Here is a 16,449-nt window from a genome sequence, read left to right on the forward strand (position 1 = left end):
CTCAACAATAATGGAGTGCTATATTAGCATTTCCAGATCTAGTTAGTACACATATTCATTTTAATTTTATTTTTTCAGTTTCAGTATTTAATTCTTGCGTTTAGTACGAGAGATATTGCAGGAGATGGAAATTAAATGCAAGGCCTCGCGATGCAAAGAAATTGAACACTACCGCTTAATCACGTGAGCTACAAATGACCTATTAATTTTCAATTGTTGGAAATTGAAAAGGAATTGAAAAGACAATAAGTTTTCAACCACACTGAGTTGATGACAAGATCACCCACCCCACCTCACACACATATACACAACTTTCAAGCTCTTATTTTGCCTAACTCAATTGGGAGATTGTATGTGGACATTTACTCAGCCATTTCACGTTAGATACCACATAATGCCTGGTAGGATGATTGTCTTGTCATCTGGGCAAACATCTATCCTGTCCAAGCCATTATCTTTATTCCCTTATCATGTCTTCTAATTTAACCTAATTAGCGTTATTCACGTTCTTGTTAACCTCTTCCTCCAGTCCAACAAGTGTCAGATTGATAGCAAATTTGTAGGAGTGCTTCCAAAATGATTAGAAAACAATATATAAAAATTTATCGACGAAAAATAAGAATTTCAAATTTCAAACATCTCGTAATATAAAAGTAACTATTAATGAATTAAGAGTTAGTTGATTCGAAAAATAGCACAATTGTGCAGGATTTTAAGATGAGAAGATATAGAAACAACAAGAAGGCCTACATAAACTAAAGTGGTAAGAATTTGTCTGGATAATTGGCTTTGTGATAACTAAATAATGGGTGAAATCAAAATAATGAGACTATATATATATGGGGACATGTAAGTAAGTATTGATATTCTGCAAGGAGATGTAACGTGTCATTGGGGATATATGGAGTTGCTGATTAGACTAACCCACTTTAAGGGGCACAACCTCATTGAAGACTGAAAGCAAATGGGTCCTTTCCTTTTTATACTTGTTTGCAGGCTGCATTCATATTTCATAGTCTTTGATAGCAAATTTGACCGACACCTAACCCTCCATTGCGCATAACTAGTAGGAGGAAAAGGTGATCAATGAATCATGCATATGGCCTATGGAGTTATTTAAATCAGGAAAAGTATTTCTTTCAATACATAACCTATCACGTAATAAGAGAAATAAAAAGAGAAGAGCCATTAAGTTATTCTGCAGTTTTGTATTCATTAACAATTGTGTATTAGCGTCACACGCACACGAACGACTGATCAATGCGGAGCACCACCTAGCTAGGGTAAAGACTTCTTCCCAGTCCCAATAAATAAACTTACCAAATTGCATTCATGTTTGCCAACTTAAGTGTTCAAAGTTTTCTGCTTCACGGAAAATGGGATTGGACATAAAATTCACCATAGCATATGCAATTGCCAATTGGTGGAGTAATTGTCACATGCATTAACAAGTAAGGCAATGCTGCATGTGTGAAGCCAATTGAACACTCTTTTCCGCATTGGGATCAAAGACCATTATGATTCCACTGACCGATGCCTGCCCCAGATGTGACACCCTGCCTTCATCAGGCCCTTTATTTCACCTGCACGTGTCACGCATTAAAACTGGCCCCACATCAATGGAACCAATTGCATGCCCCATGATTTAATTCTTTGGATGATGCCTAGCAATTACCCTAGATCCAATCCAAATTTTGATGATGAAGAATATGATCATATTTATAGGCATGTGCCCATAGCCACATGAAACAAAGATAGAGCGAAGTAGGAAAGGATTCAATGGAAGCATCCCTTCGAAAATAAATCGATATTGAAAAGAGGGAATTCGAACTTTAAACATCTCTTCAACTACAAACTTCATTGCAATATTACAATCACAATTCGAAGTTTCTTTTCACTACTATTTCTAATATCACTCGAGAGTACTTGATCCCAACTTATAAGATGATCTTATTGGCAGTAAATGTTCTAGGGCCCAGTCCCTGGGGGTGAAAAAGTAAATAAAAAAAGTGAAAAAGTGAAAAGGGGCCGCACGAGGGGAAGGTGGATAGAACCGTACGATGTCCCGCCGTCTGACTTACGTTTCCCATATTCCCCGATTCCCATCCTTTATTCCTTCCGATTTTCCTCAAAATAAAGCTTTGGCGATATTTCCGAGTCTTTAGCTTGTGATTCCAGTGATTTTATTCCATTATTCAGCAGTTAAATTTTTTAATACGCATTTGGCCGTAATAACGGAGAAAAGCAAACTTTAAAAAAATTAAAACTTTTGTCAAATCAAAATTGTTGATAAGTGACATATTACATTGTGTGGACTCACACAATAAATTAAAAAATTACAATCAATTACGTACACGTAGATAACGATTACAGTTATTAACGATATAGCATTCATTATCAACTGTACATTTGTGATTCATATATCACTATCCATACATAACTTGTCACGTCAGTTTAGAGACCAAATCGGTACTTTTAAATCTCACTAGATATAGAGGATTATTAACCATTAAAGATCAGATTAAGCCAAGATCAGTAATAAGACTTTTAGAATTTGTAATCTAGTTTCCTTTTTTCGGTTGGGATATAGATTTAGGTGATAATTACACGTCTCCTTCAAAGAGAAGAGTTCTCTTCCTACACATTGACCATCTTTAGAGAGAAACGGCATTTGGTAAGGGATGCATGAGTTTCATCATAACCCACTGAAAAAAAAAAAAAAAAAAAAGAAAGAAAAAAACTAATATTATGTCATTATAGAAAAAAGAAAAATCAGCAGACATGATGGGAGCTTAATTAGAAGGGAGATATCCCATTAATTTTAGGAAAATATCTACCTCCTGAGGCATGGGCCTCAGCCTCTTGGCCAAAAGAAAAAATATTCTAAGAAAATTGAAAGAACAAGGAAATCCCTATGATCTAGAGCACAAAAGAAATCCAAAACCAACCTGAATTTAGAGGTTTAATTCATTAACCACCCAGTGATCCTCAAACAAAAACCCCCAATTGAACTTTATTTCCCCCTAATTAACTCCAACCTTCTTAAACCAAATCTAGAGAGAGAGAGAGAGAGAGAGAGAGAGGAAACCAACACATAGAACTTGAGTGAAGCCAAAAATTTCAGCTATTAAACAAAATTGTAACATATAAAATTGGCCAATTTTTTCAGCATGGTCTTCTTCTTCTTCTTCTTCTCATGAGGCGTATGCTATAATACATATACATATGTACACTCATATATATATATATATATTTATATGATATAATGGATACAAAAACAAAAAAACAAAAAAATTATAAGTCACCCCGCTCATGCCAACAAAGGAGCATAGTGACACATCGCCTGAGAATATAGAACCTTGCCCTTTGCTCCTTCACCAGCATACTGCATCTGCGCCCAAATGACCTACATGGCTCTCTCACATGCCTGCAACAGAAGTTGCTGTTGCTGACGTGGCCCTGCCCTTGGCTTTGCTTCATATCTACTTCTTCTTCTTCTTCTTCTTCTTGAGCTTTGAATGGCTCTGTGTATTTATATGGAGCTTGAATTATAGTGAGAGAGTGAGAGAGAGAGAGAGAGAGAGAGAGAGAGAGAGAGAGAGAGAGTCTTTGATTTGTTTAGTGGAGAAGACTGAGGAGGGAGGGAGTGCCTTTTTATAAGTTTGATTTGGCTAAGTCCTTGAGGAGAGATATGACTTAAAGATTAGGTGGCCCTTTGTTGAAAGACAAGTTTGTCCATGGTGTATTTATCTGCTTGGGGGGATTTGGTAAGATTCCAACAAGGGTTTGGAGGTCATTTGGAGAGAGAGCCTATGCTGTCATCCACTTTGCACACGGGTACTTCAATTTTAAATTTGGAAATTATTATCTATTTGTTTATTTGTTAGTACTATTATTTTGGTTGTTATTAAGATAGCAGTTGGAGAACATAACGAGGTTGTCATTATTGAATTGTTATTAGTTTGAATATTGTTTTAGTTTTTAATTTTTAATCTGGTGTTGGTGACCAGGTGGGCTATCTTCCAATGGGAGCCAGAGTGAGTAGATTCACAAGTCGACAATCGACTGATTTTAGAATCGAAAGCTTCTTTTGGTGCGATAATTTTTAATTTTAATGTACTAAATTATTAACTTCATGACAAAAGTTCGATTCTCGTTAATTTTTTTTTATATATTTAAAAAGTAATCTAATTAGATCTTGAATATAAATCTAATTTCGTGCTCACATGTTGCTAAACTAATTTCAATCCAATATTAAGCCACTTAAGCTAGACTCTATGAACACTTAATTAGATTACATTCTAGTTTGATTTATTAAAGGAATTATTCCAGTTGTTACATGCCCAAGTAAATGAAGAAATTATAATTAATAAGGTGTTCATTGAATTGGCTCAAATTTTTAGTGTGCTTTTAAGTAGTCATGGAGTCAAGCCTCTGTGTCTGTCTCCCCCTTTCTAATGTTGACAAAAAAAAAATAAAAAATTGAAGAAATTGTGATCACGAACGCAATCAAAGTTTTTATATTTTATATTTTTGAAGATTGGGCAAATTAGACACATGACAAGATATGATTGGTGGTAAAGACAAAGTTGATCCTGATCACCCGTGACGACCCAAACATTTTTCAACCAAAATGTCAATTTTGTAAGACTCCAACATATAATAATTGATATTAATGTCAGAAAACTATTTAATTTAAATATGTTTTAATGAACTTTTTATGCATCAGTTGAAGAGATCGAATTCTTAATCAGTACTTGTTCTAGAACACCCTCCCCACTTGAGCTATTTAAGCAATACACAAGAAGTAAAAAAACTCACCGACTTCATGTCAAAAAAATTCATCTTCTTCCTTTCCAAATTCCATCCCTTTCTGCTAATATTACTCTCTTTGAGCTCTCAAATTTCCACTGCCATTGCTACGAAACAAACACTGTCAAATTTTATATGTATGGAAGTTTCGTCCTTTGGTCAAGGTTGCAATCTGAGAGGGAACTAATTTAAGAGATTATATCATATAGAAAAACGAGTCACTATGGTTTCTATAATCCGGGGAACATAAATGCTTTTTTTAGTTTAGAAGGAAGATTTCGTTATATTAAAAAAAAAAAGTTTAGAAGGAAGATAGTGAATTTCTTATGATATTACGAAGCTTCTTTTTTTATTGGTCAGGATATAATAAGTTTTTTCTGTCTCGTTTGGTGCCTATGATTGAATTGGATTGGATAAGTAATTAAATATAATGTATGTTGAAGGAGAAAATTGTTGACGTGAGTCTCCTAATTAATCAAGGAGATATATTTCCTTGATTAATTAAGAGATTACTTTCCCATTTTATTTAGTTGACGAATCTTTGTATAATTAGGAGATACTATCCTAATTTATTACTATATTTATTTTCTTGTAAAGCACTCATGTAAACTCCTATTTATACCTCCTTATGGAGAAGAATAAAATTCAACCTAATACATTCAACAGTCTTGATCTCTTGGACTACAGCGGTCCAAGAGATTTGTGGTCACTCACCGTTGGATATAAATTCAACGGTTCACTCACTCTTGCACTCCTTTTAAAATTTTTTTTTGAACAATTGGATTAATATCCAACGGTGGGTGACCACAATCTCTTGGACTCCTGTGGTCCAAGAGATCGGGACTGATACACTCACACCATATTCATATTTTAGCAAAAATGAAAGTAGAGGTGAATGATTTTCTATTGTGGGGATTAGGACGGATAATTTATAAAGTGTTGTTATCCTACTATTTTGTGAGGATTACTGTGATCAGTTTTCTTCATGAGTAATCCATCTTTAACCTTTAACTTGGTTTCTTCCTTAAACATGCTTTAAATGTAGAGAGTTATCCTCTCCAATCCAATTCTAGACACCAAACGAGCACATAGAGGCCAAAAAAGAAGAGCAAATTCAAACCCTGGCCTTACTAGTAGGGTAAATAGTAATTTGCTTCACTAATTTTAATTTTTTTAACTATAAAAAAACAGCATCATCCAATCTACTAGGAAAAGTTTGCAACTTAATTCGGTACTATATAAAATCTGGAATTTGATTTTAGTAAATCTAGTATATTATACTGGAGCAAAATGCAGGTAGAAAGTCACCGACCAATGCATTGTAAAAGGCAATGACTATAATAATATTCCATTTAAGTGGCAGATTTTAGGCCAAGGTGAGGTGATGGCTGAATATGTTTGAGTAGCGTGTTCATATCTCAGTAGAAATTCTGTCCTCCCTCTTGGAGATATCGGATGCTCATCTGCTTTAAGTTGGGACTTTCAAAACCCAAATATTCCTTATTACATCATCACCATCCATGTGAGTCTGCTTACCGATACACGCAGTGATCTAATCACATGAAAAAAAAAAGGGAAGAAAAAAAAAAGCCACATTGATTTGGTACGATGGTGTCCAAATGTGATGTTCATGCGTCCATTTCAAGTGTGAAGATTCGGCAGATAAGGGGCTCAGGGCTGTTGTGAGAACCTCAACCACATTAAGCGTCATTCCAATTTTGCTTTTCCTACCTTTCTGTGTCAACTCTTGTTCCATTCTAATCTTACTCTCCCATCCAACTATGCCTCTAGTGGGAATATGATACTTATTGTCGAGCCCTCTATCTAATCTAAGCACAAAATTGGAGGATCTTACTGTATGATCACCTCAGAGTGCGTCTGCGGAGACGACTTAATTCTTTGGTATTGAGAGTATTTTTCTCAATCTTTAGGTATCAAGTGATGTGACAAATGACATCATCGTACATGTATAATGTATTTGTCATACTAGTCAGGATCTAAAATTTTGATATTTGATTTGAATGCACGTGGTATTACTCATCCAAGCAGTGATAAGAGTTGGAACATAAATGCTCTTGAAATTACAAGGAAACTAACTATGCGTACCTCTCCATCATCATCATGGTATAGAATTGTCTAGTTGTATATACTTTTTCATACAAGCGATATTAGAAAAGGGGGGAAGGCGGTGGGGAATCGAACCTAATACTTTGGATAAATATTTGAGCTACAAGCGATCTTGCTTTTAGCTCTACAATTTTCAAAGTCATTAATTAAGAGCTTAGGTTATTATAATCATTCGTTTAGTTATTTAATCACCTAATTATTAGATCCCAATTTTTTTAAAAAACACGTTACCAACTAGTTTCTAATCTAGTATTGCGTCTCTTTTCAATGTTGGAAAAGGGTCACAAGTTCAAATCTCACATCCATGTTGATAAAAAAGAAAAGATCATGTTACTATCACGGTATCAATTCAACCTTCTGCAAATAAAAATCAATTCCACTTGCTGGAAAATACAAATTAATAAAGGTATAAAAGAAAATGACAGAATTTGAAGGAAAACAGAGTTTCTATATAATTAATTTATTAATTGTCTTATTTTATATATTAATGAACATTATGTCATTATATCTATACCCTATAACTTATGGAAATTTACATCTCCATTCTCATCATAACAACACAACTTTTGATACACAATCACACAGCTTCTCTCTTTCTTCATGGCCTATTCATGCGCTTGCTTGAAGAACACAGTTCTGAGCCGAATGTCTGGCCATTCACATAGTGGCTAGGGGCAGAGGAGCGACGAAAACCTTTCGGCAAGCAACTCTCCACAGTGTGACTTCCAAAACCATTTGCAGCACCACCATGGCCCTTTTTATAAGCTCTAACAGGCACATAATTTGAAGGGTTTGAATTTGACTGAATTGGCTCCAATGGCCTTGTGGCAGCCACAACAAGACCTTCAAAGTTGCTTTGGATTAAACTGGGAGGAGGAGCCAAGAGAACCAACAAGAGGAAGAACACTGAGATCAAAATCTTGAAGGACATTGTGATCAAAATAACGCGATTCGAATTTGGATTTGGAGAAGAAGATGTGGTGAAAATTGAAGAGTGAGAGGAAGGCCTTAAATAGGGTCATGAGGAAAAAATAGATGGATGCAGCTAGATATGCCCAGCTCATAGCTAGCAAAGATTGCATGCTGGTCTTCGTACTTGCTGTGCAATTATGTCTTCACTTTTTTGACTATTCAGATAGGACTTCCCGTGTCCTTAATTACTATTGTCTTGAGTTTCTTCTAGTCAAAGTCAAGTTCTTTGATTTTCCACAGAAAATATAGTTATAATTATGTTTATGCACAGATGAAAAGAAAATTAGGGCAACTAAACCCTAGCCAAGTCAATCCTATCAACTTCAAAGGCAACACATGGGGCCATCTGATTGGGCCAGGTGGAAGTAGTAGCTTACCTGTTTGGCCTACTGTATCAGGTTTATCCTCTGTTACACCTGGCTAAGCTCATCTTTTGCCACGTTTGATCAATTATCCAAAACTTTAGATCTGCGAGTATACTTTGGCATGCACATTGTGCAGAATCTCAACAACTACTTGCAGATCTGTAGGCAAAGATATAAGATTTAATGAAGCAACAAGTGTCCTGCTTTATAGTTTCTTGCCTTGTTGGTATAAATCTCTGGTTGATAACATTAAGCTAGCTGTGGGAGCAAAACACCCACCTATTTCCATCTTTATCAATTTCACTTTGACTACTCAAATATATTACCTCCCTAAATTTTTATTTTCCCAAATTTTCTCATTGTGTTAAAATGAAACTAATTTGATTTATTTAGTAATAGGTCGTATATTACCCGAGTATAGCCGCGCGGCTATACTTACTTTGACATGTGGGGCAATAGTAGCTAGGCAGGTCCTCTTTTATAAAAAAAAGTTTTAATAGTATAGCCGAACGGCTATACACTTGGGTATGTTTTTTTATATTTTTTAAAAGACTAGTATAGCCACACGGCTTCTCTAGACACGTCATAGTATAGCCGCGCGGCTATACGCGGGTAATTTTTTATTTTTTTTTAAAAATAGTATAGCCGAGCGGCTTTACTGTGGTATTTTTTAAAATTATTTTTAATAAATAGTATAGCAGAGCAGCTATACTCTTTATCTATATACTGGGGTCCTTTTTAAAAAAAAATATTTTTTTCCTCGGTTTTCTTTTATCGATAAGAGTAGTTTATAGCATTATCCATTATTATTAGGTCATTACCCGAGTCTCTATTGTCCCCTTTTGATTTTTTGATTTTTTTATTTTTTTAGAGCTATTACCCGTATAACAAATTTAGCATTTTCACATTTAGTACTTGTATTATACATGTACATATGTTTTTTTTTCAATAATACCTTTTTCTGTACACATCTTGAAAACTCAGTAAAATACACGCTTTTTAAAAAGAAAATGTACAATACTCGATCGTACACGTACGTACGTCTTTTCATGTTTAATGCACTTATTTTACAAATTTTTCAATATTACACTCATAATTTTTCCAAATTATTGAATAAAAATAACATATTTAAATAGTATAGCCTTGAGGAGGATAGGGGTTTATACAAATATTCATTTGGTACATTGGGGTTTCAAAAATCTACCCACATAAATGAAGGTAGAAGAGTTCAACCAACTAAGTTTTACACCATTGAATTTATGAGCAGGTTTGTATTGCCACTTCTTGTTATCAAGAAATTACTACCTCAATTTAGCAAGGCAGGTCATGCATTCTTAGACCAAATAAGTTTGGGTTGAACCTCCTTGACCCCAAAAAAGAAAGTTTGGGTTGAACCGCGTGGGTGCAGATTTGATATTTGACACGCCTTTATCATGTTAAGGGGCTCTTGGGCTCAATTCATTGTTGTTCACTTCTTGGGGTCGACAACTTCTAAATTTGATAGATTTTAGGGCTATTCCCAACCCAACCCATGAGAGATTAAAAAAAGGTCTCATCCATATTGTAGGCCCAACTTTGTTAAAGGAACCCATATTAGATATGGGCTTAGACATGTTCATACGGTGAAAAAGACTTTTCAAATGTTATATCAAAATTTATTTTTGAATACAAGCGATAGTCTCTAGTTTTTTTTTTTTTTTTTTTTTTTTTGAGGACCTTTTCTATTGAAAGGGGCGATAGCATATTAAACTCACACACACAATACGAATGCTAGGACTCGAACCCAGAACCTTGCCTGAAGAAATAAATACTCCAAACCACTACACTAGTAGTTCCTTTGACTAGTCTTTGGTTTAAACTATAAGAAAAATGGAGTTTCTCACACACACAATATCAAGGTACCGTGGAAGTTTGAACCTGAGACCACTGATATACAAGTCAAGTCTCTCCAAATTTATAATAAGTAACTATAAAAAGGGTTTTCATTAAAGAATTGTATAAAGTGGTGGCAATAACCGACCAAATTATTTACAAAACTTATATTAACATTAACCCCATCGTGGTTAAATTTAAAATAAATAAATGATGGTGTGATTATGCTCTTAGCACAATAACCAAGACATATATGAGAATGTTATTATGAATTTGGCACTGGCTATGCACTAGTGCACAAACTAATTGTACAAGTACAGTGTCCTTTTGCTTCACATATCTATGTGTTGGTACACTGCCTACAAGACCAAATTAATTAAAATAGTAATTTTACCTAGTACATGTGTTTTTTTTTCCCTTCCTCGTTCCTGGAATTAGTAAAATAAGGTCCTGGTTTCAAAATGACCGCCCAAGCTCTGCCATTGGTTTCAAAATGAATCTCATCCAACTGACAAGAGCTGCTCCTTTAAAGTTCTTTTAACTAACCGTCCAAGCAAGGCCTTGAAGGATTTTTATTCATATTTTTAGCAGGGAGGCTAAAGGTGTGATATATTTATTAATTATTGATGAGTAGGCCAATCGTTAGGTTAGGTCCTCAGACAACTGTACCGAGTAGATCTCACGATATTGTTGTCAGAGTTGGACACACATATTTTATAAATGGAAAATGCTAGGGAGACCAACTTTAGATACCAACTTGTGTACCAACTCTCTAATAGAGTGTGAGACCCATTGTATTGGTGGGCTCCACCTCTATTAGAGAGTTGGTACACAAGTTGGTATCTAAAGTTGATCTCCCTAGCATGACCCTTTATAAATTACTCGTGTTTATTGAGTCTGAGTCGTAATAAAAGCACGCAGTAGATCTAACGATATTGTTATTAGTGGCCGACTTACACATTTATAAATTACTCGTGTTTATAAAAATAATAGCTTCATGTGATAGTTGAATATCTGTGATTTCTGCTTAACTTCCTTAATTTACTTGACATTAACTGATACCTCTAATGATGTAAAATGAGGATTTATTAAAGTTAATCTGAAAAAATTCATATGTGAATGCTAAGGTGGTGGACTTCAAGTAGCTGATCACTTCTCCCCAAGCAATTAAAAAAAAAGTCACCAACACTTGGGAGATTGCAAGCTGAGAATTCCACCTTCTGTTTGCCCAGCTGTGTGATCATTTTTCTTTTATTTTCACCTTGTCTTGCAGCGCAGCTGCGCAGGCCAGTGTGAACACTTATTCTTTTAAGAAGATGGTGAAAACTTGAGTGGACTTCAAATCCATTTTGTTAGTTTAGTTTTCCCGAGAAAAAAAACCAGATGAAAAGATAGGTCAAATGGGAAAATAACAAATGTAATGCGCTGCGTTTCATCCCTTTTTATTGGAACCTAAATTCCAAGTCAATTCTTTTCTTTCTTCTGTTTGGTAATTATCACATCAATTTTTACAGTCAATTATTGTTAAAAATATATATAAATAATTATCATTTGTCAGGGTTTTTCTGTTTTCCAAGTTCGAATAATACTAATAATAAACACATGAAGTCCCCTCTCTATCTCAATGTGTTGGCAACCTAGAATCCAGCAAGGCACTCACACATACTTCTTAGAGCTAATCAAATGTAATCTCAAAAAAGATTCATGTGATTATAAAATAATGCAAACCAGCTGCTAGCCCACTGTTTTGGAGCAAAACCACACTATTGTTAAAGAATATACCACTCCAACAAAGCTCGGATTATCATATTAAGTCCCTAATCTCCAAACAGCTTAAACCAATTAAACTAGCAAAAGATACTTAACTCTCGTGATTACTTCAACATAATCAAAGCAATAATCAACTATGCCCCGATTAATTAAGTTGCTATGTTTCACAGCCCAAGAGATTGTTCTTCAGCATCCTATTAATCAATATCCATATTAAAGTAACGCATCAAACGATTTTGAGTCAGATTACCACCGACTAAAGCTCGATGATTACGGGAATAAATCATAACCATTCACATGAGTCATGTGTGTTGATCATTGAACTGGATTACCATTAGATTAGGTTGTCGGCATTAGATCATAATAATATTAAGAGACTCCTTTCTCATAACTATCATTCAACGATCACGCGAATAAATTATAACCATTCACATAAACTCTACTCATTAATGTTTGACTTAGGTCGTGAGCATATTAGGTTGCCGCCCGGATTTTTTGTAATGTAAAGAGGTTAAAAAAGGTTGGACAAGTACTCATTTTGCTATCTTGTTTGCTTAAACGGTATAGTTAGTCATTGCCAAAAATCAAGAAATCTAAGGACATGTATTCTTGGTGCTCACTTAATAAGTACCATCCCCTTTAAAACCAATAAAAATTCAAGTGAAGGTAAGATTAGCCAAAAGCGAAAAGCATAATCTATCTAGTAAATCCTTCAACATAGTTGAAGCACTTCATTCACTCATGGAGGGCAGGGCGTGACATTAGGATCTAAACTGGTACTAGGTTGTTGGCCACGAGTGGGGCATGTCGTATCTCCCTCTCCAATTTTTTTAGTAGTTATTAATGGTGCGGAAGTTTGTTGGCCACCTAAGGAGTGGTTTGATTATTTATAGCCACTTAAATCGCAGATTCTTAGTGTTTATATCCAAATAATTTTTGTGATTTAAAAACATCAGATTCTTAGTGGAGTATGGTCCACCATGAATTGGCCCCACATTCAGCTTTGTGTAAGTATCGTATGATCAGCTTGAAGAGTCCAAACAAGAAAAGATTAGTGCAAAATATAATATGCAGGCGTGTAGGTTGAATGAGATGCTACTATTGAACAAACCTCAATGCCAACTAATCTTTAATCTTTAGTGCAGTGGTTAGTAATTGTCTTTATTTAGTTGGAGGTTTCAATTTCGGCTTACATAAATACGAGGATGATATCTGTATGTGATAAATTCAATATTTAATTGTGGTTAGTTCTATTGTGATGACGTAGTTGATTGTAAAAATATCTTATAAATATCTTATCGTTTATATAGATAAAAGATATGCAATCACGTCTATCTTTTCGCATATAAACTGACAACTTTTACGTTTACATAAAGTGTAACGGGGGACGGTTATATCTAAACAGGGTACAACTGGTGCGAGTTGTATCTACACATTGATCGCGAATTAAACCATCATCCCAAACACTAGTTTTGTTTGAGTTAGAATCAAAGGACAAACACTTTCACAAATATTTTTACAATGTGTCCTAGCTTTTAGATCTCATGCAATCCAAAGGATTTTTAACAAGGTGACGTGAGAGTTTTTTAATTCGTGAATGATACGGAGGTGATGTGACATTATAACTAGAGAGAAAAACAAGCTCTTGGATTAGAATGAAATTAAGTTACCTGAAAAAAATGAAAAGTTGATTTGGTAAATAATAAGCACAAATATGCAAGGACATTGATAAGTGCTTAAGCAAATGGTGGAGTTAAGTTGACCTTAATTTAAAAAATAAAATACAATAAAAAAAATCTAAGTGCCGTAAAGTAATTTTGTTTTCGTACGCAGTGCACCAGCTAGCAGAGCTTTGCAAGTGGTGTACGATATCAATCGAGTACTATCTATCCATCTCTCTGGTTTCGTTCTCGTTTGCATTATTTTCCCTTTGTTCAACAAAAGCATTTACGTCATAATACATTAATTCATTGTCGTGTTATGCGTATTTTATGGTTTATGTAAAAGTGAAAATGAAAGTTTTAGTTACAGGTTCATCATAATATAGAGAGATAAGATGATGATATTGATGGGTGAATGGCTTGTGCTTATCTATAATCTCTATTTCCCAAATTCCAATCTTATCATTATACATGTCATATAATTATACCGTCTTGTTTTTTTCCTCTCAAAAGAATTGTATAATTATATGACAGGTATATAGAAAAAATTCGTGGGTGTGACGATCACATTGCCACATAAATGTTACTACCTAGTACCGAAGAATTAAGTTTTACAAAGCAGAGAATACTTTTTTAAAAATCACTTTCTATATTTTCTACATAGAATTGAAAATCAAGGATGGCCGGCCGGTATTGATTGGTTGAGGCTGTGCACCGTTAGTCTTGTGGATTAATTAAAGCAATGAAATTAAGAAATTAGGGAGAATTACACCCCTTTATAGAAAAATAGAGAAAGAAATGAAAACACAATAAAATAAGGTCTTTTTTGTTGTTGTCAAAAAACAAAAACAATAAGGGTCTAAACAGCCATTAATGAAGCATATGGCTAACAATATTATACTGGAAATTCTCTCCACAACCATCGGGTCCATCATAATCACTGTATATGATACATAAAAAAGATGCTATGATCTTTAGCTTCGCAGACCACCCACACACAAAAAAAAAGGGAAGAGAATTGCCCGACACTCTCCACTAAACCCGTCTCAATAATTGTCATAGTACCCAAAAAAATAATAATAATAGAAATTGTGGTCATATGGCTCCCTATAGGCAACAAGGCACTTGATACTCTAGATCTTTTTTGTACGAGCGATATTTGGGGAGGGGAAAATCGAACCTAAGATCTCAGTTGCATAGGTAAATGCTCTTAATCACTTAAGCTACAAGCTCTTGCTTGATACCTGGATCTTTGATTATGGAATTATCATTTTCTCAAATAGGAAAATATTGTTGTGGGCTTAGCTTTGATCAATATGGGAAACCTTCTTATTTCTTCCATATATAGTTTGATCATTAATTGTTGAACATTTAAGGGCTCATTTGATAATTGTTTTAATTTTAGTTTTTAATTTTTAGTTTTTTGGTTAGAGTATAGAGGGAAAATGAGAGTTAAAATGGGAGTGAGGATGAGATTGAGATAGAGGATGAGAGGGGAAGATAAGAGGGAGGAATAACAAAAGTGAAAACAATTTGAAATTGAAAACTAAAAGAGTTTCCCTCTCAATCTCATCTCCACTCTCATCCTCACTTCCATTCTCCCTCTTTTTTTCTTTACTCTAACACAAAAAATAAAAAATAAAAACTGATATTGAAATGGTTATCAAACGAGCCCTAAATTATTAGGTAAACACCTTTATATCAAGTCTTCTTCCAAGTATCTCTGATTGTTGTAGTGAAATCAGCCATGCACCCACTCTTTGAAAATGGAAACGTTTCTGCGCCATAGCTTTGAATTGAACCTCAAGTGTACATATCTGGTCATGAGCTTTTGTTTCAGAAGTCAGAAGTTTGAATAATTGAGCAAACTTTTAGTCTTGACAGGAGTCTTCCAAACTTTTAAATGAAAATGTGTCTGTACTAAAAGTAGATATTCAAGTTCGTAAACTTAATTAGAAGGAGATGGCAAAAGTGTTAATTTGAATAATTGAGCAGGCCTCTGACTTTTCTCATTGAAAAGCTACATCCCAAGTGTTGACTCACGTTTTAATTTTGTATGACATGATGCGTTTGATTCATGATGAAATATTAGTAGATCAAAAGCTAGTTGTTAGTAAACATTGTCTTTTAAACTCATGTTATAATATTGTATGACATTATATATGTTTGAATCATAATGAAATATCAGTAGACAAAGAGCTAGTTGATAATATAATATTACCTTTTAAACTCACGTTATAATCTTGTATGACATGATATACGTTTGAGTCATAAGGAAATATCAATATACAAAGAGCTAGTCGATGGTATAACATTACCTTTTAAACTAGTCTCATCCAGGCTCAATTAATATTACATGCCCTCAGTTAGAAGCTTATTTGCCCCACCTTGAATTTTTCACCCCCACTTGATTTTGTTTCCCTTAATTGGATTCATCGGCTCTGTCACAGCTTATGATTAGTTGAGATGGACAGAAGAAGAAATCTTGACTCTTCAACTTTGTTTACTACATATAATGTGTCTAGCTGGGGTATTGACAATCTAATTTAATCCGCTCAAACTAATTAATCCAATTCAAATTATTTCAACAAATTGTATTCGACTTCTTAATTCAAAAACCTTTTATGGTTACTGTGCATTCATCTTTATATTAACTTTTTATGGGTATTTAGTATTTGTAATTATTGAATACAATTATCGTTAATTTTCAAAACGAAAAAAAAAAAAAAAAACTATATGTCTGGTCAGTTAGCCAAGTTTCCCATGAAAACCCAATCCAACTCCATTTGAGGTTTCTTACTTTTTGTTATACCCTAGGTTTACAAGCATTTGAAACTATGTAATCTAAATCATTTAACAAAATTATGTTT

Source organism: Prunus persica, chromosome G2 (genome assembly GCF_000346465.2).
Source record: "Prunus persica cultivar Lovell chromosome G2, Prunus_persica_NCBIv2, whole genome shotgun sequence".
Lineage (NCBI taxonomy): Eukaryota > Viridiplantae > Streptophyta > Magnoliopsida > Rosales > Rosaceae > Prunus > Prunus persica.